This window comes from Cnephaeus nilssonii (genome assembly GCF_951640355.1).
Source record: "Cnephaeus nilssonii genome assembly, chromosome: Y".
NCBI lineage: Eukaryota > Metazoa > Chordata > Mammalia > Chiroptera > Vespertilionidae > Cnephaeus > Cnephaeus nilssonii.
In genome coordinates this window covers 8,563,445-8,590,198 of record NC_137096.1, presented here as the reverse complement: position 1 = coordinate 8,590,198, position 26,754 = coordinate 8,563,445, and the positions used below count along the sequence as shown (strand labels likewise).

At 47.0% G+C, this 26,754-nt stretch overlaps 1 pseudogene across 1 annotated transcript in view; it reads left to right on the top strand.

Annotated features, from left to right (window-relative positions):
* The first annotated feature begins 218 nt into the window (after positions 1-218).
* LOC307096518 (claudin-34-like) overlaps positions 219-26,754 on the top strand; it is a 67,170-nt pseudogene continuing 40,634 nt past the window's right edge. Inside the window, exons 1-2 of the transcript in view lie at positions 219-306; positions 1,122-1,188. The product of the transcript in view is annotated as a claudin-34-like (transcript). The remainder of the gene's footprint in view (positions 307-1,121; positions 1,189-26,754) is intronic.

The following is a 26,754-nucleotide window of genomic DNA, read 5'->3' as shown; positions in this document are numbered from 1 at the left end:
GTAAGAGGGAAAGGTGGCTCCTGATGACAGGAGGAAAATGAATCAAAAATCAAAATGAAATTTTAGAATTGCTGGAAGCAGTTTGGGAGCCCAAAGAAATAGCCATCATCCATTGCAAAGGTCACCAGAAAGGGAAAGACTCAGTGTCAGAAGGAAACCAGACTGCTGATGCCACAGCAAAGCAGGCTGCCAAAGAACAAACAGCACCAGCATGGATCATGCTGGCCCCCGAGTTACCTGAACCTCCAAAGTATCCTCCTCAGGAGATGGAACGAGCCCAGCAAGAAGGGGGCAAAAGAACAAAAGGTTGGCAGATACTCTGAGATCATAGGGACTATGTCCCAGAACAGTTAGCCCATAACGTAGTCCTCCAGCAGCATGAACTTACTCATTTAGGGGAGACTGCTCTAGAAACTTTGTAAGGCAGATACTACCTAATTGCCCAGCTTCCCTCCTTGTGTGCCTCAGTTTCTCAGCATTGTCTCCTCTGTGTGCAGAACAACTCCAAACAAGGATCTGTGGGACCAATAGGAGTTCAGCGCTGCGGGAAAACTCCCTTTGAGGACTTAGAAGTAGACTTTACAGAACTAGTGCCTAGCAGAGGAAAAAATACCTAGTAGTTTTTGTTTGCACCTTTTCAGACTGGGTTGAGGCATATCCCCCTCACACGGAAAAGCCGAGAGAAGTCACGAAGGCATTGCTAAAGGACATAATTCAGTAGTGTGGAGGGCCTCTGACCATTGGATCTGATAATGGCCCAGCCTTTGTAGCAGAGATAGTGTAACAGGTAGCTAAGGCTTTAGGAATTAGATGGGACCTACAGAAAGCTTATAGGCCTCAGAGTTCAGGGAAAGTAGAGCGCATGAACCGGACTCTCAAGCAGGCTATAGCTGAGCTATGCCAATGGAAAACCCAACCCTGGACAAATATCTTGCCTCTGTACTCCTAGGGGTATGCTGGGCCCTGAGGGCCAGGGTAGGTTTTTCTCCATTTGAACTTCTATATGACAGACCACTCCCCCTCCGCTTAATTTGGCCAAAGGGAGATTTGGGGAAAATAGGAAACTGAGAAATCCAGAAGCAACTACAAAGACTTCGAAAAACTGTTTTTGAGATCCACAGATAGCTTACTGACCAACTACCCATCTCTCCAGGAACAGGTGTACATCCTTATAAACCTGGAGACCAGGTATGGGTAAAACACTGGAAAAAAGAGGCCCTTAAGCCAATTTGGAAAGGACCATATCCAGTCCTACTCACAACCCCCAAAGCTCTCAAAGTTGCAGGATTGAACATCTGGATTCGCCACTCCCAGCTGAAAGCAGCCCACTAGCCTAGGGACGCCCAGCCTGTGTGGAAGGTAACCTCTGACCAGAATCACCCGCTGCAGATCACCCTCAAGAAGACAACAGACCTGGCTGATCAACCTGCTCCAAGAAATTCAGAAACACCCTGTAGATACTTCTTTACACTAATCTCTCTTATCTTCTCTCGTAGGTAAAATGCTCTGGTATTTCTGGATGCTCATTGTTTTTATCTTTCTAATAATTCTCATTTTGTCTTTTTATGAGTGCCTTCAGAACCCAAGGCTAGTTCCAGGATGAGAACTCTTCTGCCCTTCCTGGGACACAGAAGAAACATAAAATTACTGCTCCCTACCCAGCAAAGGAACAGGATGAGGCTAAGGCTAACTATTTTACTGTTACTGAACTCTCTTAATCTTGACCACTCTCAGAGAAGCCACTTGAGAGACTCCTAAGTCCTCACTATCTCTACCGAAAGCTTAACTTTACACTCTCCCTCTTAAAACAGACCAACCCAGCCTTAGCCAAGGACTGCTGGCTCTGCCTTTCTCTCTCTTCTTTACCATATGGCACTGTCCCTACAGCCATCAAAAGTTGGAACCAGTCCAAAATCTCTCTGGCTTCTGAAAAATAAAAGGGGAATATACTTTCTGAAAGAGCTGAAACCCTAGTAGGTGATTATCCTACTGCACAGGCAAACCAAGCATCCCTTCTCTTTTGTACTTAAACTCAGTCTCTTGCTGAGTTAGCTTCATCCTCTCTCCCAGTCACAGGCCCTATCGCTCTACACACCCCACTACTCACCCCAGCCCCTTTATGCTTTACAAGATCACGGGGCAATAAACCAGTGGGTAATCTCCCATCCTCTGCTTGCAACACTACATTCAAATTGGAACTATCAAATACCTATTGGTCCCAAGGGATCAACTATCAGGACTCCCCGGAAACCAATGCTCATTTTCTATGACCAGTTTTACTTCTTATCCAACAGTCCAGGCCTTAGGCTTCAATTATTCTTTTCTGTCCCTTTTAGTTTTTCCTTGGATATCACCTCATAATAGCATTCCTACCCATTTTCACTGCAAAAGAGTCTCAACATCTCATCTGTCACCCCTTATAGGAAGCACCATGGCAGTCACCCTCTTAGTTTGGAGTGCAGAGTGAGGATCGAGACCCCCATACACTGCAACTCACCTTGTTTTCTCTACACCTTGTAGCTTGTCTCCATAATCAGGGAACCTTCTTCCTCTGTGGACAAAACACTTATGTCTGTCTCCACACAAAATGGACAGGGACTTGAACTCTCATCTATCGCTCACCCAATGTAGATATAGCCCCCAATATTCAGTCCTTGCCCATTCCCAGAACACACCGTATCCAATACAAAAGAGCGCCCGAGCTAATCCCTCTCCTTATTACACTCAGCATTTCATCAGGGGCTAGTACTGGAATAGGGGGACAGGCAACTTCCCTCTCCTACTACCAGAGCCTACCCAAAGACCTTCCTGACAGCTTGGAAGAAATAGCCCAAAGGATTGTTGCAGTACAGGATCATATTGACTCACTGGCAGCTGTTACTCTCCAGAATCCAAGAGGACTAGACCTTCTCACAGCAGAGAAAGGGAAGCTGTGCCTGTTCCTTGAGGAAGAGTGCTGTTTTTATGCTAACCAATCTGGTATTGTAAGAGATGGGGCCAAGAAACTAGCTGATCCAGCTTCAAAAATAAGACAGGAGTTATCCCAGACCTGGGCTACATGGGAGGTGGGGGGGTTTGGAAATGGTTCCTTCCATTGACAGGACCAGTGTTAATGCTACTCATAACCCTAGGACCATGTCTTCTAAATCTGTTAATTTGCTTTATCTCATCTCTTCTAAGTGCCTTTAAACTTCAAATGGTCCTGCAAACCAGAAGAATTCCCTACAAACCTCTCTGAGAGAAAGAAATGGGATGTTAACCCCTTGGTCATTGCCCCTTTTCAGCAGGAAGGAGTAAAAGAGCGGTCATCACACCTGAACACAATAACACCCTGTGGTTATTGTACCACAAGGCTAAAAATTTTGTGGGACAGGGCGGGGGGATGACAAGGCTAACCCATATTTTGTAAAACTACTTTTTAAAAATTCTCTGCTGTTTAGATAGTCCCATATTCTGTAAAGTAAACTCTGCTAATTTTAAACAGCCCCTTATTCTGAAAAAGTAACTTTGCTTTCTAGCCTGCTTAAGTAATAAGGAAGATAAACTTAGCTTTCTGACTTTGTAGGCCAGAGACTAGAATGGCCATACCCTCATGCCATGTCAGATGCATTTTTTAATTGGATAGAACTGTTGTTTTCAAGGCCACCAGCAGGGTAACCACTAAGCACACATAGGGCTGGCTCTTTAATTAAAAGGAAAGTTCTGCTTGTAGCTCTGCTTAGAATTTTAATTCACTTTTCTTTAAGCCCACCAGTGTATATATTAAAAAGTGTAATTTCAAAGTCTAAATGCTGCTTGGTTTTCTTCTCCAGTCTTCTGCAACAAAAGAACTCAAGTCTTTTAATAAAATTTAAAAGTCTTAAAAGGACCCAAGTTCGTGAATGGCAGACACCCTTCTAAATTTATTGTTAAAACAGAAAAGGGGGCATGCTGGAGGCAAGATCAACAGTAGTTAGCATAATAAATGCAAGTAGTCCTTCATAAGGCTGATGGACTTTGCTATTCAGGAGGGTTGAAAATCTGCATATTATTACCTGCTGTTGGCTGAACAGCTGAAGGCAATATCCCTAACCTGAAAATCCTTTATTGTTTACCAAACCTTAACTTTGATAGGTGTGTTTGCTTTGCTGAAGGGCAAAATGTATCAATAAAAAGCCTTGGGTCCGGACATTTGGGGACCACTCCACTAGAGAGTAGGTATCCCTCTGGCTTGCCCAAATATCTTCTAAATATATATTTACTAGAGGCCCAGTGCATGATTGAATCATGCATGATTGAATCATGCACGTGTAGGTTCCCGTACATGCTTGCGCTTTTGATCGCGGGGGAGCTGGTGGCCTGTCTGCTGGTGCACCAAGTCTTCCAGAAGCCTCAGGCTCGGCGACGTGAGCTCAGCGTCCCGCTGACCCAATCGGCTACCCAGGCCACCCCGAGTCTTGCCCCCTGAGCCTCCCGCTGGCCCAATCGTGGGCATAGCGGAGTGATGGTAATTTACATATTACCATTTTATTAGGTAGGATTGCCTAATGTATGAATTTATGTTGCAGCCCATTCTCCAGATTCCTGAACTCTTGCTGCAAACACACAAACAAACAAACAAACAAAAAAAATCTGCAGCATGGTTTCTGGAAATTATTTTTATTGTAATACTATATGTGAAATTCATTGAAAAATTTGGAGGCTGGAACCTCAGTTGTTTAAGGACTTTAAAGTCTAGCAAGTCAGATTGGGGGACTGTGGGGGAACAAGCCCTGGTGGGTTTTGCTCAGGGAGCCCCTTTTCATTGCCACCAGGTATGCTGCTGGATTGTTGAAACACTTAATAAAGCCATTTGCATATCAAATTTACTCAGGTGAATTTTACCAATGTAGGTTTGACTTGATAATGTATTTTGGTGCAGAGAAATACAAGAAGGCAAACAATACAAAACTTCCCAGCATAGAATAGATCACATTATATAGAATCCTCTGGGGAAGTGGAATAGAAAGGAAGATTACAGGAGAAGAAGGAACAGCATAAAAACTCTGACCATGGCATAGGACTCCTTCTTGAATTTCTTAAATGTATATTCTGGGTATCAGAATCCTAAGCTATTTACATATTTTAGATATATTTATTCTTTTTGTTTTCAGAAAGGAAGGAGAGGAAGAAAGAAGTAGAACCATCAATGGTGAGAGAGAATCATTGATTGGCTGCTTGCTACAAGACATCTACTGGGTTTGGAGCCCACAACCCAGGCATGTCCCAGACTAGGAATTGAACCCAGACCTCCTGGTTCACAGGTGGAAACTGAACCCCTGAGACAAGTGGGCCAGGCTTTGGCTCTTTTAATTGAGAGTATTCCCTTTGACATCCGTGTACCCGAGCTGTCCTAAATCCAACCTGCCTGACTGCTGTGCAGATTGGTGGAATCTGGGATACATTCAATAGTAAGCAATCGACTATGTGTGCCTTAATCTCCCTGCTTGCTTTCTGATGGTCTGGAGACCGCCATCCATGGGGCCTTCATGTACAGGATCCCTGTGCACCACCAGTCACCAACTACCCAGGGCCCCTGTATGCCCATCTTCACAGATGATGTCTCTATCTAAACATGCACTTTCTAAGCTTCATTGCCTTGGTACTATGACTTTTTGAATATTTTGATAGAAAAGTTCAGATTCCAATAAAAATTTTTGCTGGATTTCACAGTTGTGGTCTCCAGAAGAAGTAAAGTGTCAAGTGCGGGACACCCTGTTGAGACACAACATGCAGCAATGAGTTTTCTTTGTTTTGTCTTGTTTAAAAGTGGTGGGTTTTAAAATTGATTCTTTAGAGATGAATGGAGAGAGACAGACAGAGAAGCATGCATTCATGTGGTCCAGAAATATTAATGGTTGCCGGGGGACCGAACTTGTCACCTGGACATGTGCCCTGACCAGGAATCAAACATGTGACCTTTGTGATGCAGAGACAATGCCTAGCCACACTGGCCAGGGTGCACTGACTTTCACTTTTCTTCGTTATCTTGCATCTGGTAGCTAATATTCACTATTAATGGTAATAACAGTGGGTAAGTCCAGAACAGGACATGCTGGCAAGTGTTTTACATAAGTTAGCCCCACAGGTGAATATCACCACAATGTAATGGGACACTGTCTCTATGTGTGGTGAGAACCAACACCTAGATCATGCAAGTTTAGCCCATGCCCTTCCTCCCCCAGAACCTGCCCATTTTTATACTTTTCATCAAAGTCCAGAAGTTCTAATTCCCATTATGAACACTGTTCCCTGTCAAGGAGGCATAGGATGACAAGATTCACGTCAGAGATGGAGAGAGAGAGAGAGAGAGAAAGAGAGAGAGAGAGAGAGAGAGAGAGAGAGAGAGAGAGAGAGAGAGTTTGATGTAAGAGTGAAGCATTTTCAGATCCTTGTTATCTGATCCCCTTTCGTGGGTTTTAGGAACTCACCATATGTTATAGAGATTTAAGCATTTTCCCTTTCCACTAGAAGTAGCAGAGTGTGCCTGGCAAGTGTGGCTCAGTAGACCATAGCAGATGATCAGGGGCTCCCTGTCCACTATGGCGGCCATCAGCCATGTATCTTGTGCACTTGAGTAGCTAAGTTTTTATTTTATCCTTTCAATGTAATACATTCTTCGGTGACTGTTTGGAGCACCTTGGGTGTATGAGTGAATCTATTTTTTTAAAATGTTAGGAAATGCAAACAAAGACCCAGCATTTCTGATTAAAAGGTTAAAGTTTGTACTCAATCCTTAGTGAGATGGGCTTTGAGAGACATCAAACTAAGAAGACTTTTTGCAAAACATGAGGGCAAATAACTCATTAATATTTTTGTGGTGGCTAAGTTCTTCTAGGCTGGACTAACAGCCAAACTAGCAGAGAAAGATTAATAGGAGAACATCAGGGTTTAGTACATGTGCAAGGAGGCTTCACATAGAAATGATAAATGCATAAAAATTTCAAACACAATGAGGCAACATTGGGTGTATAAGACATTTTTTAAATTTTTAAAACACATTTTATTTGATTTAAGAGAGGAAGGAGAGAGAGACAGAGAGAGGTAGGAACATCAACGATGAGAGAGAATCGTTGACTAGCTGACACCCATGGTCACCACACTGGGGATCCAAAATGAACCTGGCATGTGCCCTGATGAAATATCAAATGGTGACCTCCTGTCTTCATAAGTCAAGTCTCAACCACTGAGCCAGGCCCAAGGGACTGCATATAACATATTTTGAACAAAGTAGAGAGGGGGGAAATTGGATATTATTTTTCAGAAGTGAGAATGGGAGATTTGCCAGTAGTCGAGGAAGAACAGAACACACGTGTCAGGAAAATTAAGAAACCATGCGACACGGGTTATCTAGCTGACAGATACCTGCCTGAACCCTCATGTAGCCTATCATTAAGAATTAAAGGGACCAAGACTATGCCAACGTGAAGCTGCTTTGGGGGATATTTATTTTCAGCTGTTAGGAGGCAAAGGTCTCAGAGAGAACCTTTGGATACCCCCTGCCCCCTCCTGCCCAAAAGATTAGAGAGAGGGAAACCTGCTTCAAAGGTTGTTGCCTTTGCCTGATTTGAGTGAAACATGGTAAACAAGAAGGCTTCAGCAGGTGTCTATTAGCTAGAATCCCCTCCTCCCCCGTGACAGCATCAATCAGGCATGTGGGGGTGGTTCCCAGACATTGTTGGTTCCAAGCAGTAGGGTTAAAATTCCACAGTGGCTGATGGGACCATTGTTGTATATGGTGGCAGTTAAGCTCACCCAGAACACCTCCTGAGCCCACAGCAGGAAAGGGAAGAGACGGGATCCCGGTAGGCTTGGCCCAGGACCAGAAGAAGACGGGGGAAGGCATGGAGGGGTGACTCAGGTAAACTTGGAGGGGAGGGATAGGAGTCAGTCCAGGTACCCACATAAACTGTCCTTGGGAACTGTCTCCTGGGCCCTGAGTGAGGACAGAGAGGGGAGTAAAGCCTAGGACTTGGGGGAGACCCCTCAGGGTTCTGCCTCCTGAGGACTGACACTTGTAGAGGACACCCACCCACGACTGACTCTCTCATCCTCTCCTCCTCCAGCTTCTCAGGTGAGGAGGGATATCCATGCAAATTTATTCATGAGCTCTGAGGATTCTAAGTTCTTTTGTTCCAAGCTGTGAGACTTAGCAACCAGGGGAGCAACCAGTGGGCACCCTGTTCCAGGCAGGACTGGACCAGGACTGGTGGGGCAGCCAAGTCCTCTTCCCAAGAAGTTGCTTTGAGGTGGTCCAAGGCCCTGGAGCTGTGGGAGCCCCTCCTGTAAGTGAGCAGCTGGCCTTCAGGTGAGTGTTCCTCTCCATACACCGGACCTCTCCCAACAGTTACACACCCGGAGGGCCCTACCCTCTTCAAGTCCAGTCTCTCAGAGGACTGAATCTGGGAGAAGGGATCTCGCCCACAGGTGAAGGTTCCTGCCTTTCCCTCGGGGCTCCTGGATGGGTAGCCCAGAAGGATTTTCAAAAGGTGTGGTTCACCCAAATCAGTACACACATCCTAGGGAATGCTCACCTGCCACCCTGAGTGCTCTCCAAGACCTTTCACATAGGCTAATCCTGCAGTGGACTGGGCGTCCAGAGGCCATTGCAGGTGGCTGTTACTAAATCAGGAGGCTATTGTACAGGGGGTGTAATGGAAGCACAAGTCAGCCCCCAATTCCTTCCTGATTAGCCCACCCTGCTTTTACCCCTGGCTTAAACTTTCTCGTCTCAGTGTCGTCACCTGAAAGGAACAACAACTGACAGCATTAAAGTTCAAAGTGTCCTGGCATGAGTCTGGCTAGAAAATCACCTTCCACTGATGCATCCCCTGCCCTCTCTGTCACTTTTTGTCATCTCCATTGTACCCCAGTCTCTCTTGTGTCCTCATATTGGCCAAGCACTTTACTCTCCCAGAATTTGGGCAGTCTGTGCTTACGCCCAGAACAGGATCCTTCCAAGGCCCCAATGGACCCTCCTTGCTCAGGCCTCAAGGCAGGAGTCTGACTGCCTCTGTATGATTCCATACCAGCCCCTGTGTTTCTTGACAGAATTAGTTACAAAGAGCCAGTTGTAGACAATGGTATTGTTTGCTTCGGATGTGTGTGTGTGTGTGTGTGTGTGTGTGTGTGTGTGTGTGTGTGTGTCCTATTTTCATCCTAAACCTTGTGAGGAGAGACTGTGTGTAGCTCTGAGCATGGCATTAGCAGACACCGTAGGACAAATACATGCCAAATTCATCTAGAAGAGAGGAGGGAGGGTAGGCTGAACCTCTAGTTCCAAGGTGAAATAATTGAGGTTTTTGGTGTTGTTGTAGTTTCCTATCTGCTCTGCTCTAGGTGACAATCCCTGATCCACTGGGGATGAGTGCAGTGGCCTCATTTGTACTCATCTGTTCATCCATGTAGCTGGAACCCTAAAACTCTGCTAGGTCATATGCATGGGGAACATCTGGAGGAATGGCAGGGTAGGCTCACAGAACAAAGCAGCCTTACCACCCTGCCTGTTACTCTCAGCCCCACGACCTTCCCACAGCCTATGGTAAAGAGATGCAGGGCCACCTGCATGACAGGCACACAGTGCCCACTGCCACTATCCCTCTCAGGAAAAGTCACACATTTTGAGGAGTCTTGGTATTTCCCAGGCCTGAGTGAGGAAGTGAAACAGGACACAATATGTCTAAGGCTGCCTGTCACTACTTGAGCCGAAATAAGCAGAGACAGGGTAGAAGCACATGTGAGCTTTATTCCAACAATGCGGTCAATAATGGGGTCAGTAGTCGCTCACCCTGGAAAGGCTGCTCTGACCCCCTGGGGAGAAGATAGCTACCTGTAGCTGCCAGCTGCAAGTGTAACATGGAAAGGGGAGGGGAGGGCCTGCAGTCCGGCCTTCAGGAGCACAAACTCCTACAACACGGTGGCTAATCTTCTATGACCTTAGCAACAGCTCAGCCCCTTCCTGGGAACAGAGAATGGTCAGCCTTCCTGAGAAAAGAAGGGTCAAAGCGTGCCGTTTCCTTGGTCTGTTCCCCAAATGCAATTCTCTTCTGAGTAATGGGCCCATGGATGCAGCTTATGTTTTTAGTACAGCCTGGTTCATCCTCCAGTGTCCCAGGTCCTCTTATTCATAGGTTGGTAGGTGAGTAATGATGAAACAACTGTTGCTCCATTCTTGTTACATGCCCTTCCCCCCTGTCTGTGAAAGAATAATAAAGAGTTTTTTTTTAAAAGCTGTCTGTTCTATCTCAACACCCCTCCCCCCCCGCAAGGTCTCTCCCCCTGTGCTGGTAAAGCTGAGTGTGTATGTTGTCTCAACTCCTCAAGGTCCCACTCCCAGTGATGGGAATAAGAGCATTAAAGCTGTGTGTCTTATCTCAACTCCTCAAAGTCTCCCTCTGGAAAAAGCCCTGAGCAAAGAATAAACAGAGCAGTGTTGTGTTGTTCAGACAGAAAGAGAAACATAGAATATGAGATTACCAGGTAGGATTGTTGTTGCCCTGTCATAAAATATGTAACTAACAGCTCCCCTTTGAATTCCCCGGCAGCATTTGGTCCCCTTTTCCTCCCTCCCGTGTGTGACCCCTCCCAACGTGTAGTTTTTGCCTTTATAAGCTTGTAAAATTTCCTACTGGGCTGATTGACTCCTCTGCTCCTGCGTGATTTACGGGTTGAGCCCCAGCATGCTGGAATAAAGCCTCTTTCTGTTTGCATCAAGTGACGCCTCCTGCGGTTGATTGGGGTTGCCTCAATTCAGGGGACAGAGTAAGGGTCTCCTTTTGGGGGTCTTACATCTGAAGCTGATTTCAAAAGACCCCATGGAGATGCCTCAGGACAGCTTGAATGACCGGGTCTGGGCCTCTGCTTTGCCTGTCTCCTCTCCCTCTCCTCTCCAGCCTGACTTTTGTCTCCTAAAGAGACTGGAAAAGCAGGCACCAAAAACTGTTACAGGGAGGTGCCAGCCCCCGGGAGGTGCCATCCCAGAAGACAGCCCAGGTTAAGGTTAATGTAAGGGCCAGCTCTCCCCACCTCTCTTCAGCTCTGTTGAGTATTTTAGCATCTATGTTCATCAGGGATATTGGACTATAATTATCTTTCTTTGTTGTGTCTCCATCTGGTTTCAGAATTAGGATAATGTTGTTCTTATAAAAAGAGTGTGGATGTGTTTCTTCCTTTGGATTTTCTGAAGTTGTTTGAGGAGTATAGGTATTAGTTATTTTAATGTTTGGTAGAACTCCCCCGTGAAACCATCTATACCTTGGCTTTGGTGGGAGTTTTTTGATTAATACTTCTATTTCATTAGCTCATTTCATTAGTTGTTCTTAGCCTATTCATTTTTTTTTATTCCTCCTGATTCAGTTTTGGGACTTTGCAATTTTCAAGGAACTTGTCTATTTCATGCATACTCTCTAGCTTGTTGGCATATAGTTTTTCATAGTATTTTATTACAATCCTTTGTATTTCTGTGCTATCAGTGGTTAGTCTTCCACTTTTATTTCTGTTTTTATTTCTTTCGGTCTCTCTCTTTGTTCCTTGAAGATTCTGGCTAATTAATGGTTTATTGATTTTGTTAATCCTTTCAAATAACAAGCTCTCTTTTTCATTGTTTTTTTTTTTTTTGTATTTTTCAGTTATTTATTTCTACTCTAATATTTATTATGTTGTTCCAGCTAGTTAAATTGGGATTTTCTTGTTTTTCTCTTTCTAGTTATTTAAGTTGTAGTGTTAAATTATTTATTGCTGATCTTTCCTTTTCTCTCTCTCTTTCTTTCTTTCTTTCTTTCTTTCTTTCTTTCTTTCTTTCTTTCTTTCTTTCTTTCTTTCTTTCTTTCTTTCTACATGCCTGTAGCCATGACTGTTTTGGTTCAGTGGATAGAGCTGTGGGCCTGTGGACTGAAGTGTCCCAGGTTTGATTCCAGTCAAGGGCATGTACCTTGGTTGTGGGCACATCTCCAGTAGGGCATGTGAAGGAGACAGCTGATCAATGTTTCTCTCTCATCAATGTTCCTAACTCTCTATCTCCCTTCCTCTGTGTAAAAAATAAATAAAATAAATAAAATAAAATAAAGGAGATAAGCCTGTAGTGCTATGAACTTCGCTCACAGGACTTTTTTTTGCCGTGTCTCAGAGATTTGGGGTTGTTGTGTGTTCATTTTCATTTGTTTCCAGGAAGTTTTGTTTTATTTCTTTATCTCATTGGTAACTCAATCATTGTTTATTAACATGCTAATTATCCTCCATGTGTTTGTATGCTTTTGGTTGTTTTTACTGTAGTTGATTTTTCCTTTAATTCCACTGTGATCTAAGAGATGCTTGATATGATTCACTTCTTGAACTGGTAGAGACTGCTTGTGTATCTTAACGTGTGATTTCTCTTTGTGAATGATTTTGGGCGCTTGAGAAGAATGTATATTCTTCGTTGGCATGAATTGTTCTATAAATGTCAATTAAATCCATCAGATTCTGTTTGTCCTTTAGCTTCTGTTTCCTTATTATGTTTTTGTTCCTAGGCTCTATCCAGGGAAGCCAGATGGGTGTTAAAGTCTCCTACTATGACTGTGTTGTTCTCAATCTCTCTGTTCAATTCCTCTAGAAAAATCCTACCTAATAATAGAGTAATAGGCAAGTCATCACTCCGCTAGACTCACAAGCCATGCCCCAGCCACGCCCCAGCCACGCCTACCATCCAATCAGGGTGAGTATACAATTAAACTGAAAACATTGCGGCAGCCCCACCCCCCAGCTTCTCCTGGTCTCTGGGAGTCTGAGAAGTCAGGCGCCAGCACCTGAGGCTGGCTGCAGCCACGGAGACCAAGAAGCTGCCGGCCCTGTGATCTCAGGCCTCAGCCAGCCTCAGAAGCCTCAGGTCCACCCACCCCACATCCTGGGGAGACAGAGAAACTGGGCCACAGCACTTGAGGCTGGCTGCAGCCACGGAGACCAAGAAGCTGCCTGCCCCGTGATCTCAGGCCTCAGCCAGCTGGAGAAGTGTTTCACCCCAAGTCCTGCGGGAGACAAGAAACCAGGTGCCAGTGCCTGAGGCTGGCTGCAGCCCAGGAGATGAAGAAGCTGCCTGCCCTGTGATCCCAGGCTGCAGCCAGCAGCAGAAACCTCAGGTCTGCCTGCCCCACCTCCTGGGGGAGACTGAGAAACCAGGCCTCAGCGCCTGAGGCTGGCTGCAACCTGGTAGATGAAGAAGCCGCCTGCCCCGTGATCCCAGGCTACAGCCAGCTGGAGAAGCCACCCTCCCCACGTCCTGGGGGAGACAAGAAACCGGGTGCCAGCACCTGAGGGTGTATGCGATCTGGAAGACGAAGAAGCTGCCTGCCCTATGATCCCAGGCTACAGCCAGCTGGAGAAGCCGCCCACCCCATGTCCACCCGCCCCACGTCCTGGGAGAGATGGAGAAACCGGGCCCCAGTACCTGAGGCTGGCTGCATCTCGGGAGATGGAGAAGCTGCACACCCTGCAGTACTGGACACCAGCACCTGCAGCTGGCTGTGGCCTAGGAGGCAGAGAAGACGCCCACCCTGCGGTCCTGGGCACCAGCACCTGCGGCTGGCTGTGGCCTTGGAGACACAAAAGCCGCCCACCTTGCGGTCCTGGGCACCAGCACTTGCAGCTGCAGCACAGGTGAAGGCCCCTGTCCACCATACCCTGAGGCTGTAGCCACCCTGGGCACCTATGGCTAACCAGAGGGAGGGAAGCCCGGATCCTGGGTGCCTGTGGTCAGCTGGAGGAGGGAATCCTGGGTACGAGGTGCAGGCCGAGGCAGAGCTGGTTAGGGGCAATCAAGCCAGCAGGGGAGCAGTTAGGGACAATCAGGCTGGTAGGCAGAAGCAGTTAGGAGCCAGCTGTTCTGAATTGTGAGAGGGATGTCCAACTGCTGATTATCCCATGAGGGGTCCAAGATTGGAGAGGGTGCAGGCCAGGCTGAGGGACACCCTCCCTGCTGCCCCCGTGCATGAATTTTGTGCACCGGGCCTCTAATTTTATTATATATGAACTAGAGGCCTGGTGCACGGAATTCATGCACAGGTGGGGGGTATTCTTCAGCCCGGCCTGCAACCTCTCCAATCTGGGACCCCTCAAAGAAGGGTTTACGTGGATCGGGCCTAAACCAGCAGTCGGACATCCCTCTCACAATCTGGGATTGCTGGTTCCAACCGCTCATCTGCCTGCCTGCCTGCCTGATTGCCCCTAACCACTCAGCCTGCCGGCCTGCTCACCCCCAACTGCTCCCCACTGATGGTGTGCTTGCCCCCAAATGCCCCCCTGCTGGACTTATCATCCCCTTGTTCCCTCCCCACTGGCCAGCTCACCCCCAACTGCCCCCCTGCTGGCATGCTCACTCCAAACTACTCCCCACTGTCCTGATCACCTTTAACTGACCCCACTGATGACCTGCTCACCGCCAACTGGCCCCCTGCTAGTCTGCTTACCCCCAATGACCCCTGCCATCCCATCCTAGCCTGATCACCCCCCATGGCGACCTAAGGTCCTAGCTCCTCCTTTTTTGCATTTTCTTTTCAGCTCCTCCTTGAGTGGAGGCCAGGGCCAGCTAGGAGCAAGTGTCTAGGATTTCTTTATGTTCTGTAATTGAAACTTTGTAGCCTTGAGCAGATGACAGGGCCAGCCAGAGCAGGCGGGAAGCTTGGCTTCCTTCATCGCTGGGGGCAACCCAAGCCTCCTGCTTCCTCCAGCTCCATGGCCGCCACCATCTTGTTTGGGTTAATTTGCACACTCGCTCCTGATTGGCTGGTTAGTGTGGCTTGGCATAGCGGAGTGATGGTTAATTTGCAAGTTTCTCTTTTATTAGCGGAGATACTAGAGGCCCAGTGCATGAAACATATTAAGTATTCTCCTTGGAAAACCTAAATGAAAAAAGTGTTGAAAAACCTCGAACCAGTCTGCAAAACAATTGTTCACCTTCTTCCTATGGCATTTTGTATGTCCTCAACCTTTAAAGGAATAGGTTAATTAGGAAGAAAAATTACATACAGAATGATATAAATGTTTGGAGAAATCTAAATGTAAGCATCCTTTTGCTTATTGAAATGACATCAGCACCTGACTGATATGGGAACAATGAGATTGAAACAGAGATTACACTTAAACAGAACCAGTTATCTTTCCTGACTATACCTCTGAATGAAATGAACAAAAGTGCCCCTTGATAGGGATATGTATTTTACGGTAGAACTACTCATGAACTTTCTCTTCAACTATTTGACATTTAATGTACCATAAAGGGTATGCTCGCCCAAACATCGAGTTATCGTGAGGCCTCAGTATTTTTATCAATGAATGTAAACAAAAAACATGAACAGGAAAGATTTTTAAAAACTCACCTCTTGTCTTGTTGAATGTATAGTTACCGACAAAACTTCCAACGTGAATTTTAAAAATTACCACAAAAATGTGTGGTTTCTTAAAATTAATTTTATTAGAATAGTGTATGAGAAGTTCATTGAAAAATTTGGAAGCTGGAACCTCATTTTTTTAAGGACTTTAAAGTCTAGCATGTCAGATTGGGGGGCAGTGAGGGAATAAGCCCTGTTCGGATTGACTCAGTGAAGCCCTTTTTCATTGCCACCTGGTATGCTGCTGGATTGGTGAAACACTTAATAAAGTCACTTGCACAGCAAACTTACTCAGCTAAATTTTACCAATGTAAGTTTGAATTGATAACGTATTTTAGTGCAAAGAAAAACAAGAAGGCAAACAATACAAAATTTCCCAGTATAGAATGGAACGCATTATATACAATCCTCTGGGGAAGTGGACTAGAAAGGAAGATTAAGGAGAAGAAGGAACAGCATAAAAATGCTGACTATGACAAAAGGCTCCTTCTTGTGTTTCTTAAATGAACATTATGGATATCAAAACCCTAAGTTATTTTATATTTTTAGATATATTTATTTTTATTGTTTTCAGAGAGGAAGGAAAGAGTTAGAACCATCAATGGTGAGAGAGAATCATTGATTGGCTGCTTCCTACAAGACATCTACTGAGCTTGGAGCACACAACCCAGGCATGTCCCAGACAGGGAATTGAACCCTGAGCTACTGGTTCACAGATTGAAAATCAACCCCTCAGCCAAGCAGGCCAGGTTTTGGCTCTTCTTTATTCAGAGTATTCCTTTTAACAGCCCTGTCTCCCAGATGCCCTAAATCCAACCTGCCTGACTGCTATGCAGATTGTTGAGTCTGGGATACATTCAATAGTAAGCAACCGACTATGTGTGCCTTACTCTCCCTGCTTGCTTTATGATGGCATGGAGACCCCCATTTACAGGGCCTTCATGTATAGGATCCCTGTAAACCAGCAGTCACCACCTACCCAGAGCCCCTGTATGCTCATCTTCACAGATGATGTCTCTATCTAAGTATGCACTTTCTAAGCCTCATTGCCTTGGTACTGTGCCTTTTTGAATATTTTGTTGGAAAAATCCAGATTCTAATGAAGAATTTTGCTGGATTTCTCAGTTGTGGTCTCCAGAAGAAGTAAAGTGTTAAGTGCAGGACACCCTGTTGAGAGACAACATGCAGCAATGAGTTTTCTTTTGTTTTGTCTTGTTTTAATATGGTGGATATTTAAATTGATACTTTAGAGACAGATGAATGTAGACAGAAAGACAAAGAAGCATACATTGAGGCAGAAATATTAATGGTTGCCTGGGGACCGGATCTGCCACCTAGACATATGCCCTGAACAGGAATCGAACAGTTGACCTTTGTGATGCACTGGACTATGCCTAGCCACACTGGCAAGGGTGCACTGACTTTCACTTTTATTCCTTAACTTGTATCTGGTGGCTAATAATCACTATTAATGCTAATGACCCTGGGCAATTCCAGAACAGGACATGCTGACAAATGCTTTACCTAAGTTAGCCCCACAAGTGAATCTCAACACAACATAATGAGACACAGTCTCTATATATGGAGAGGAACCAACACCCAGATCATGCGATGTTTACCCATGCCCTTCCTCCCCCAGAACCTACCCATTCTTATACTTTTCCTAAATTCCAGAGGTTCCGATTCCCATCATGGACACTGTTCCCTGTCAAGGTGGAGATAGGAAGACAAGGTGCAAGTGAGAGAGAGAGAGAGAGAGAGAGAGAGAGAAAGAGAGAGAGAGAGAGAGAGAGAGAGAGAGAGAGAGAGAGAGAGAAGAGAGAAGCATTTTCTGATCCTTGTTCTCTGAAGTAGCAGAGTGTGTCTGGCCGGTGTGACTCCGTAGACCTATAATCCCAGAGGTCATAATTGAATTCTCAGTTGGGACTGATGGTGGGGGGGGGGTTGCCTTCCCCTGATTGCCAGGCTGCCTGTTGCCCCTGAGGGCTCCTGGACTATGAGTGGGGCTGGCGGGATTAAGGGACCTCCCCTCCAGTGCATGATTTTTCACGCACTTGGCCTCTTGTTGGGTAAATAACTAATGTTATACAACTACCGTGCAGAAATGAGAGTTGCTGGAATTCTCAAAACTCCCTCTCAAACTCCCACTACACACAACCGACCTGACCTTCTATGTCATGGCCCTAACATCTCTCTACCTGTATATGCAATTTCCCCAAATGTGCAAAAGCAGAATAGTGGAAGGAAACCCCCCTTCCATTACTAGACTCAGCAAGTATCATGATTCTGCCATATTCATTTTCTCTCTCCTTTCTTCCCTTCTGTTCACCTATTTTTCTTTGTCTGTAGAACTTCAAAGCAAACCCCAGACATCACATTTCTTCATCCTTATACACTTCAAAACTAGTCTCTAAAAAAAGTACATTTCCTTGCATAACCATAGTATACCTTTAAAGTTAACAACTTTTTATTGTTATCATCAAATACTGGAATTTTTAAATGCTTCAAAAATAATTGTATAGTCCAAGCTGGTTCGGCTCAGTGGATAGAGCATTGGCCTGTAGATTGAAAGGTCCCAGGTTCGATTCTGGTCAAGGGCACATGCCAAGGTTTGTGAGCTTGATTGCCACTAGGGAGCATGCAGGAGGCAGCCTATCAGTGATTCTCTCTCATCATTGATGTTTCTATCTCTCTCTCCCTCTCTGAAATAAATAAAAAACATATTTTAAAAAATAAGTATACAATTTTATTTATTTTATTGCATAAGATGTTCATTCTGCCTCTTAAGTCTCAATTTAAAGCACTCCCCTTTCCACACCTTCTTTGCTATTTTTGTAAAAAGATTTTGGTTTGCTGAAGAAAAGGAGCCAATTGTCCTGTTTTTGAAATTGCTACCTAACTCTTAAAGCTTAATTAGATTCCCAGTTGGCTTAGGTCTTGTTTCTACAAATCTAGGTAACTGCTCTCAGAACCACACCTGATAGGAATATCCTGTGTGAAAAAATATTTCTCTGCCATGCTTCATGGGTGGTCAAACTCACTCCCTGGATAAGGTGTAAGCTCCCCCTCCCCTACTAACATCTTCATCTCATTACATTCAAAAATCATGTTCATAGGCATGTCAGGAGAGAGAACAACTTCAGCTCACTCACTGACTGGTGGCTTCTTTCAGCTAATATTAACTAGATGTCTTTCAGGCGAGAAGTGCCTCTAAAACATCTAGTCTAGAACTTTGGGGAAATAACATACACCTGACCCACACCCTCTGTTCCATTGCTTACAACTCTGCAGAAGTTTCAAGGGACTCAATTAAAACTCAACCATTAACTGGGGGAGGTCTTTAACAGGTTTAAATTGAGACAGATTCACTTCAATTTGAGAGCTACAGGAGAGAAATCCAAGGGCTGTCATGAAATGACTTTGTTCTCAAAGAGTACTTAAGTCTCTGAGAGCAGAGTGTCTGACAAAATTTTTGCCTGGGGCATACGTCTGTCAGCTATTTACACGTGTTCCAAAGACATTGCCAGAGGACCCTAGAATATTCAATGAATCCTTTGGCTGTGGGCAAGGGATGCTTCCCTCTTCCCTCTGATAGAGTAAGTGTAAAGTGGTAGAAGCCCCTTCTCTGCCTGCTGTGATTTGCACAATTTCCTTAGAACTGGGAGGAAGTCACAGCCTCTGAATTGAGTGAGAGTCCCTGGCCCCCATCCCATGGATTTGAAAGGAGCCTCTGGGTCCCATGGGACATTCAGGGCTGGCCTTGGGCCAAGTGTTACCTATTCTCCTTGCAGCTGTGGAATGGCTGGGATATGGTTCCAAGGTAAACACCATGTTTCCCCCTATGAATCTGTCCCCGATGTAGGCCTTGTTAACAGACTGAGAGCACACATAAATTTGAAACATGACTTGTGTTATTTAAGTGAGTCAAACCTCTTGTTATTTGAAAAAAGGAAGCTCTTGGGAGACATGCATCTGATGAGGACCAGTTTCTGGAACCTGATACCCTGCGCAGGGCAGTGCGCCTGCCTCCGACTGGTCATGCAGGTAATTCCAGATCCTCTGGGGCTGTGGAAAGCTGTCTCTTGACCCCTCTTCGCCTTCAGTGTCAACAGAGAGCAAGTAGACAGGTCATAAGGGTTCAGATGCAGCAGGTGAGGTGGCCACCATGTTGGGTTCTGCTCTGGGGAAGCAGGGAAAAGAGTTCCAAGCCCTTGTCAAGGGCTCTTTGGGAATGACTGTTTAAGGTTCTGACTTTATTATTTTTGCACAGGAATAAGGCAAGAGAATGTGTCCTGCACCTTTCCCATCAGCACAGCACAAAGACAGGGCACCTGAGGGCGGCGGCATTTCTCTCATTCTTTCTCCTCCCTGGGATCCTCCCAAAGTGCCCAGGAGCAAGAGGCTGCCATGTGGCCTTTGGGATTGGGGTCAGCGTGGGACAGTGCCTGGCCTCTGTTGGGGGTGCCAGGCAGGGAGGGTCCCAGTGAGAGCACTTGAGGAGGGAGACCCAGCAGATGCATCTCCTGGGCTCTGGGACACCAGCAGGTGCCTGTCACAGTGCCCGCCCTGTGAGCTGAGTGTTTCCTGACTCAGGAGTCACTTTGCCCTTTCGATTCCTTGTTATCACTGTTTGCCACCCCCTTTGGCCCTTTCTTCTCCTCCCTGCCCACCTCCATCCCCAGCTCTAGTTTCCCGTGTGAGTTCCTAGCAGGAACTCTTCCAGGGAGACAGTAAGGTCCAACTGGAAGCAGAGTCCAGTGACACCCAGGGCCCAAGTCAATTTCACTCCAAGGTCCTGGTCCAAGGACTTATCAGGGAGGCCACCCTGTGGCCTGGAACTAGTTCCATATCATGAGACTTGCTCCCCATCACCATGGCTCTTCTTCCAGTTTTTTTACTTAAAACCCTGATGTATTACAGTGACTATTTGGTCTAAGACCTCAAAAAGGACATTTCTACAGTAGAAAGACTTCAACTCTTGAAGACCTATTCTGTGGCTCTGGCCCTTTAAGGTGGGCCTGCAGGTCAGACCTGGGAGCCATGGAAATTGAAGAATGTTTGGTTTCCTCATCTCTGTTACAGCCTGACAGTTGCTACCCTTTGTACCTCTGAGACGTCCTCCTCCTGCCTTCTGTAGTGTTGTAAACATCCAGGCGATCCAAATAAAACAGGCTTGGCTTTCCAGAGTGTTTCTGAAGCTCCTATTCTCCTCTCCTGCTCTCTTCTTCAAGAGGTTTTACTCTTTGCAGCTGCTTGCGTGCTGAAAACTGTAGGCAAACATATTCTGTATTTACTGTCACAACTCAAAGGCCCTGGCTCCGTGGTTGAGCATCAGGGCACATGCCCCTGTTGCAGGCTCAATACCCAGTCAGGGGATGTTTCTCTGTCTCTCTCACACTTCCTTTCTCTGAAATCAATAAAAACATATATTTTTAAAGACAATAAGGACAAAGTGAACACATTTTCAGATAAAGAACCTACAATCAGAGACACTTACACAAGAAAGTTATTGGAGACAGAATGAAGGAACTGGATGCAGAAGCAGTGGTGAACACAAAATTAGTGAGAATGTGGGATTAGCTAAACCAGGAATGCTGATAAGTTTTAAATGCCTGTATTATGGAGTTCACATCTATATATATATGTATAATGGCGGGATACACAGATTTGTCCGGGACGCCGTCACATCATGACCTTTCACAGGGTGGGCAGGGTTGTGGGGCCCCAGGGTGGCACTCCAGGTCTAAGCGGGATTTTGTTCCACCCAGGCAGACTAGCCTGGGGCCTGCAGCCCAATCCCAATGCTGACCAGTGGTTTACTAAACTTTATTGGAGCTGCTCTCCCACCCCCTGCCCCAGGACCCCACTGCCCTCAGAAGGTTGCCCCATCAGCATCCTGACAGGTGGGCAGCCTGGGAGAGCTGAGTGAGGCGCTGGCTACAGGGAGCCACGGAGGGGTGGGGCTGCTGGAGCCAAGCTACAGGGAGTCTGAGGAGATTGCCTGAAGGAAGATGTAGCTTCAGCAAAGCATCCAGCTCAGAGCCACAGCCGAGGGGTCCGCAGGCAAGCAGACAAACCTCTGCCTGAGGATTGGCTCCAGGGCGAGCGCTGCAGCATTGGCGAAGCTGCTGGCCAGGAGGCAGGTAGGCCAAGGGGCATAGAGCTGTGCCACAGCGAGTTGCACTGCAGGGGCCTTGTGCAGGGGCAGGGGTGGGCAGGTGGGGATCTGCTTGCCAGCATAGAGTGAGGTTCTGCAGTGGCCCCATGACTCAGGTTGGTCCGGTGTGAAATGCTGATATGGAAGGATGCTGGTGCGGAGGTGCGCAGGCCCTCAGCCATGAGGTGGGGTTTGAGGGGAGGCGCCACCTCACCAGAGGAGTGCCTCATTGCTGGGTACCCCAATGTGGTGGTTCGGCAAAGTTCCTAGTGCTAATTGGCATCACTGTGGCCTGCACACTTGAGAGGCTGTGACCCCTGCTCCTGCCTTGGCACAAAAGCAAGCCTATTCCTGCCCCCAGTTCCCATGTGCCTGCATAGAGAGTGCAAAGCCTACCACCTGCTCTACAGAAGCGGGGGACATAAAGAATGGGAGCGGGGGGCAGGTAGAGGAAAGAATGTGGAGCATCCACGATGAAGAGTTGCTTGAGAACAAGGCTCAGAAGCCTTCTGGGGATGTGAGTTCTGTTTGCCTCATGGCTGTCCCTTAGGAAAGGTGGAGAGTGAAGTTGTGAGGGCTCCCTGCATCCTGAGTCCAGTTGCACAGGCAACTGGAATTGGCCTCAATTTCCTGGTCTGTAAAAAGGATTAAGCATGTCCCAGGGCCTTCACTGAGCTTTCAGGGACATTTGAAATTCTATATAAAGTAAGTGAGGGAAGAAGTGAGAAAGAAAAGGAAGGGTGAGCAACACAAGTGACCTGTAGACCTATTGTCACTTAAATTGGGAGTAGAGTCAATAGTGTTGTAATGATGGTATGATGCCAGGTGGGTACTGGAAATATCAGAGAACACAGTGTAAAGAATATGATTGTCTGACCACTATTCTGTTGAGAAGCCAAAACCCTATTTTGTAAAAACTGCTGTTTGGAATTTTCTGCTGTTTTTCTTAGACGGCCTCTTATTCTAATAATATAACTTTGCTTTCTAGCCTGCTTTAGCCTGCTTGAATAATGAGGACAATAAACTTAGCTGTCTGACCTTGTAGGCCAGAGACTAGATATGCCCATAAATTTAGCTGTCTGACCTTGTAGGTCAAGACTAGTTATGTCCATAATTTTTAGAACTGTGCTTGTTTTCAAAGACAGCAGTGAGATAACCACTAATTGCACAGAGGGCTGGTTCCTTAATAAAAAGGGAAGTTCTGCTTGTAGCTTTGCTTAGAATTTGAATTCATTTTCTCTAAGCCCACCACAGTGAATAAAGTGTAACTCCAAACTTTCCTGCATTGTTTGATTATTCCGGTCCTCTGTAACACTGTAACTAATATAAAACCTGAAACTAATCCTATATAATAAAAAGGTAATATGCAAGTTGATCCTCACACCCTTGCATCACCAGATGGCCACCCTCACATTATCACCCAATGGCCGCCCCCATGTCATCACATGATGGCCACGACAAAATAGCCAGCCACACTTCATCACAATATGACCACCACATGTCATCACAAGGTGGATGCCACAAGATGGCCACCACCACATCATCACAAGATGGCCACCCTAATGTTGTCACAATATGGCTGCCCCACGTCATCACAACATGGCCACATCTATGTTGTCACAAGATGGCTGCCACAGGATGGCCACTCCCACATCCTCATATTATGGGCACCCAGACGTCATCACAAGATGGCCACCCCATGTCGTGACAACATTGTCAAACTCTTGTCACAAGATGGTCACTGTCACATCATCACAAAATGTTCACACCCACGTTGTCACAATATGGCTGCCCCATGTCATCACAAGCGGGTTTTAAGGGCAGGGTAGTTGGGGATGAACAGGTCTTCAGGGAAGGGCAGTTAGGGGCAATCAGTCTGGTAGGGGAGGGCAGTTAGGGGTGACTAGGCCTGCAGGGGAGGGCAGTTGGAGGCAACCATGCTGGCAAGTGAGGGCAGTTAGGAGTGCCTGGGCCAGCAGGGGAGGGCAGTTGGGGGAGACCAGGCTGGTAGTGGAGGGCAGTTGGGGGAGACCTAAGCCTGCAGGGGAGGGCAGTTGTGGGGGACCAGGCCAGCAGGGGAGGGCAGTTGATGGGACCATGACTGAAGGGAAGGGTAGTTGTGGGGGACCAGGCCTGAAAGGGAGGGGATTTTAGGGGGACAAGGCCTGCAGGGGAGGGCAGTTGATGGGACCCATGCCTGAAGGGGTGGGTAGTTTTGGGGGACCAGGCCTGCAATGGAGGGGAATTGGGAGGGACAAGGCCTGCAGGGGAGGGCAGTTGGGGGCGACCAGATGAGCATGAGAGAGCAGTTAGGGGCAATCAGCCTTACAGGGGAGGGCAATTAGGGGTGACTGGGCTGGCAGGTGAGGGCAATTAGGGGCAACTAGGCCTTCAGGGAGGGCAGTTAGGGACAATTGGGCTGGCAGGGGAAGGCTGTTGAGGGGGAACAGGGATATATGGGAGGGCAGTTGGGAGGGACAATGCCTGCAGGGGAGAGCAGTTGAGTGGGACGAGGCCTGCAGGGGGGGCTACAATGCTATCAAGGGATGGCAGTTAGGGGTGACTGGACCAGCAGGGGAGATCAGTTGGGGGAGAGCAGGCAAGAAGTATTGGGCAGTTGGGGAGGACCAACCCTGCAGGGGAGGAGTGTTGGGGGGGGGGACCAGGCCTCCAGTGGAGGGGAGTTGGGGGGACCAGGCCTGCAGGGGAGGGCAGTTGAAGGAGACCTGCCAGCAGTGGAAGGCAGTTGGGAAAACCCAGGCCTGCAGGGGAGGGCAGTTAGGGGCCATCAGTCCAGCAGGGAGAGTAGCTGAGGGTGACATTGCTGGCAAGGGAGAGTAGTTAGGGGTGACTGGGCTAGCAAAAGAGGGCATTTGGGGTAGACCAGGCCTGCAGGGGAGGGCAGTTGAAGGAGACTTGCCGGCAGTGGATGACAGTTCATGGGGGACACAGGCCTCCAGGGGAGGGTGGTTGGGAGATCAAGGCCAGCCAGGGAGGGCAGATGGGGAAACCCAGGACTGCAGCAGAGGGTCATTGGGGGGACGATGCCTGCAGGGCAGGGGAGTTGGGGGGGACCAGACCAGCAGGGGAGTGCAGTTGGTAGGACCCAGGCCTGAACGTGTGGTAATCAGGGGGAGACCAGGCCGCCAGGGGAGGGCAGTTGGGGGCAATTAGGATTGCAGGGGAGCACAGTTAGGGGTGACTGGACCAGCAGGGGAGGTTAGTTGGTGGAGAACAGACAAGATTGTGGAGACAGCTTAGTACTTTGTTCAAAGTTGAACACACATACAGTTACAGCATGACCCACACACAGTCTCACTCCTACCTAACACTCCAGAAATGAGAACATACACCATGCAAAGGTTTAGACAGAAATGTTCTCAGAGATGGAAGGTGTAAGAGCCAAAACTTAAAATGGATCTAAATGTTCCCAAACTGACGAAGGGATAAACAAACTGTGGTATATCCATACAATGGAAGATGGCTCTGCCATTGAAAGGAATGGTCTGCTCCCAGGAGCTACAATACAGTTGAACCTTGAAAACGTTATGCGAGGTGAGAAGGGCCAGACACCAAACATTACACCAAGTGCGACTGGGCTGCACTTGTAAGTTTGGTATGGAGCTCCATTGTATGGATGTAGCATACATAATTTCACGAAACCCTACTGTTGCCTTTGACAAGGTTTCCCATTGTTCAATGTCACACAGCGCTGTGATGCCCATCTCTATTGTAAAATATTTGTCGCCAGTCTTAATTGGGTTTTTCAACAAATGCCCATGAGTGGAACTCCCTGTTTAAAAGTTTGAATGTATTTTTGTTGATTTTTGAGACAGGGAGGGAAAAAGAGAGAGAGAAGAGGAAGAAGACAGAGAGGGAGGGAGGAAGGGAGGGAGGAACATTGACTTGGTGTTCCACTGACTGTTGCAATCATTGTTGGCTTATTGTATGTGCACTGACCAGGGATCAAAGTAGCCATTTTGGCCTGTTGAGAAGACTCTCTAACCACTTAGGAACACTGCAGGGTGAAAGTCTGCATATTTTAAGGCTTTTAGTAAAAATTGCCCAAGGACCCTTCTCAAGCCGAGTATGGGGGTCAAGTATCTCCATTCGGGAATATGGAATTTCCCTATCCAATATAGCCCTCCTCATCCCCAGGGGGCGGTTACAGGACTGTTTGTCCCACTCTCATGACGCTCTCTATTGGTTTGCAGTTTCCCGGGACACATGGCCATGAACACGCTGGTCCACAGTGCCAACTGCCAAGTAGTGGGTTTCATTGTCACCACCACAGGATGGATCTTCTCCATGACTTGCATGGGCCTGGTGGAGTGGTGGGTTTGGTACATGGAGAACAGCTCTGCCCCCTGCCCGGGGCTGGCCTGTGTATGAATGTGGAAGGTCTGCACTTACCAGTCCAACAGCATCCAGAGTAAAGTCATAGCGTGACACCTCTACACTTACAGTGACACCTACCTACTGCTCAATATCCGCATCTCTCAGCACATGCTGCTGGCCGCCAGCCTCCTGGCTCTCTTGGGGAAAGTGCTCATGGTCATGGGCCTGCAGAGAGTGTGCGTGTCTCATCTTCAGAAGGAAAACACCTGCAATCTCTTCTTGGCTTCCAGAGTCCTGAGCATCATAGCTGGCACATTTATCTTCATGGCTGTGATCTGGAACTACCACTCTGTGATGAATGAAGAGGGCATATGCTTCCCGCCATCCTTCCACATCCCCTTCAGGCCCGACCAGCAGGAGATGGGCAGCATCATCCCTGTGGCGGTTCTGGCTGCCATCCTGATGCTGCCGAGTGGGCTGTTAACCCTCTCTAACCAGCTTCCCCCCGACAACCAAGTGTACCCCAAGTTCTCAGAAGTGTGAAAATCCCACTTGCATAGCTTTGCAAATCCAACATGAGCAGTTTATCGGGGTAAAGTATTATCAGGATGCTCTAGGAAATAGTTGCAAGGACTCACGACCATAGAAAAGGCCATTTTGAGCAGAAAGTGGTCATTTGTTTATGTCCAAATTGAGATCCTTGATTGGTTAATGAACTTCCATTAAAAAAAAAAAAAACAACGCAAAAAAAAAACACAACACCACTGTCCACCTGTCTTAATTATTGGGGGTTCGGTCCACAAAGATTTGTGCACAAGGAGTGGGTCCCTCAGCCCACCTGCACCCTCTCCAATCTGGGAACCTTCAGGGGAGCCCTCTCCA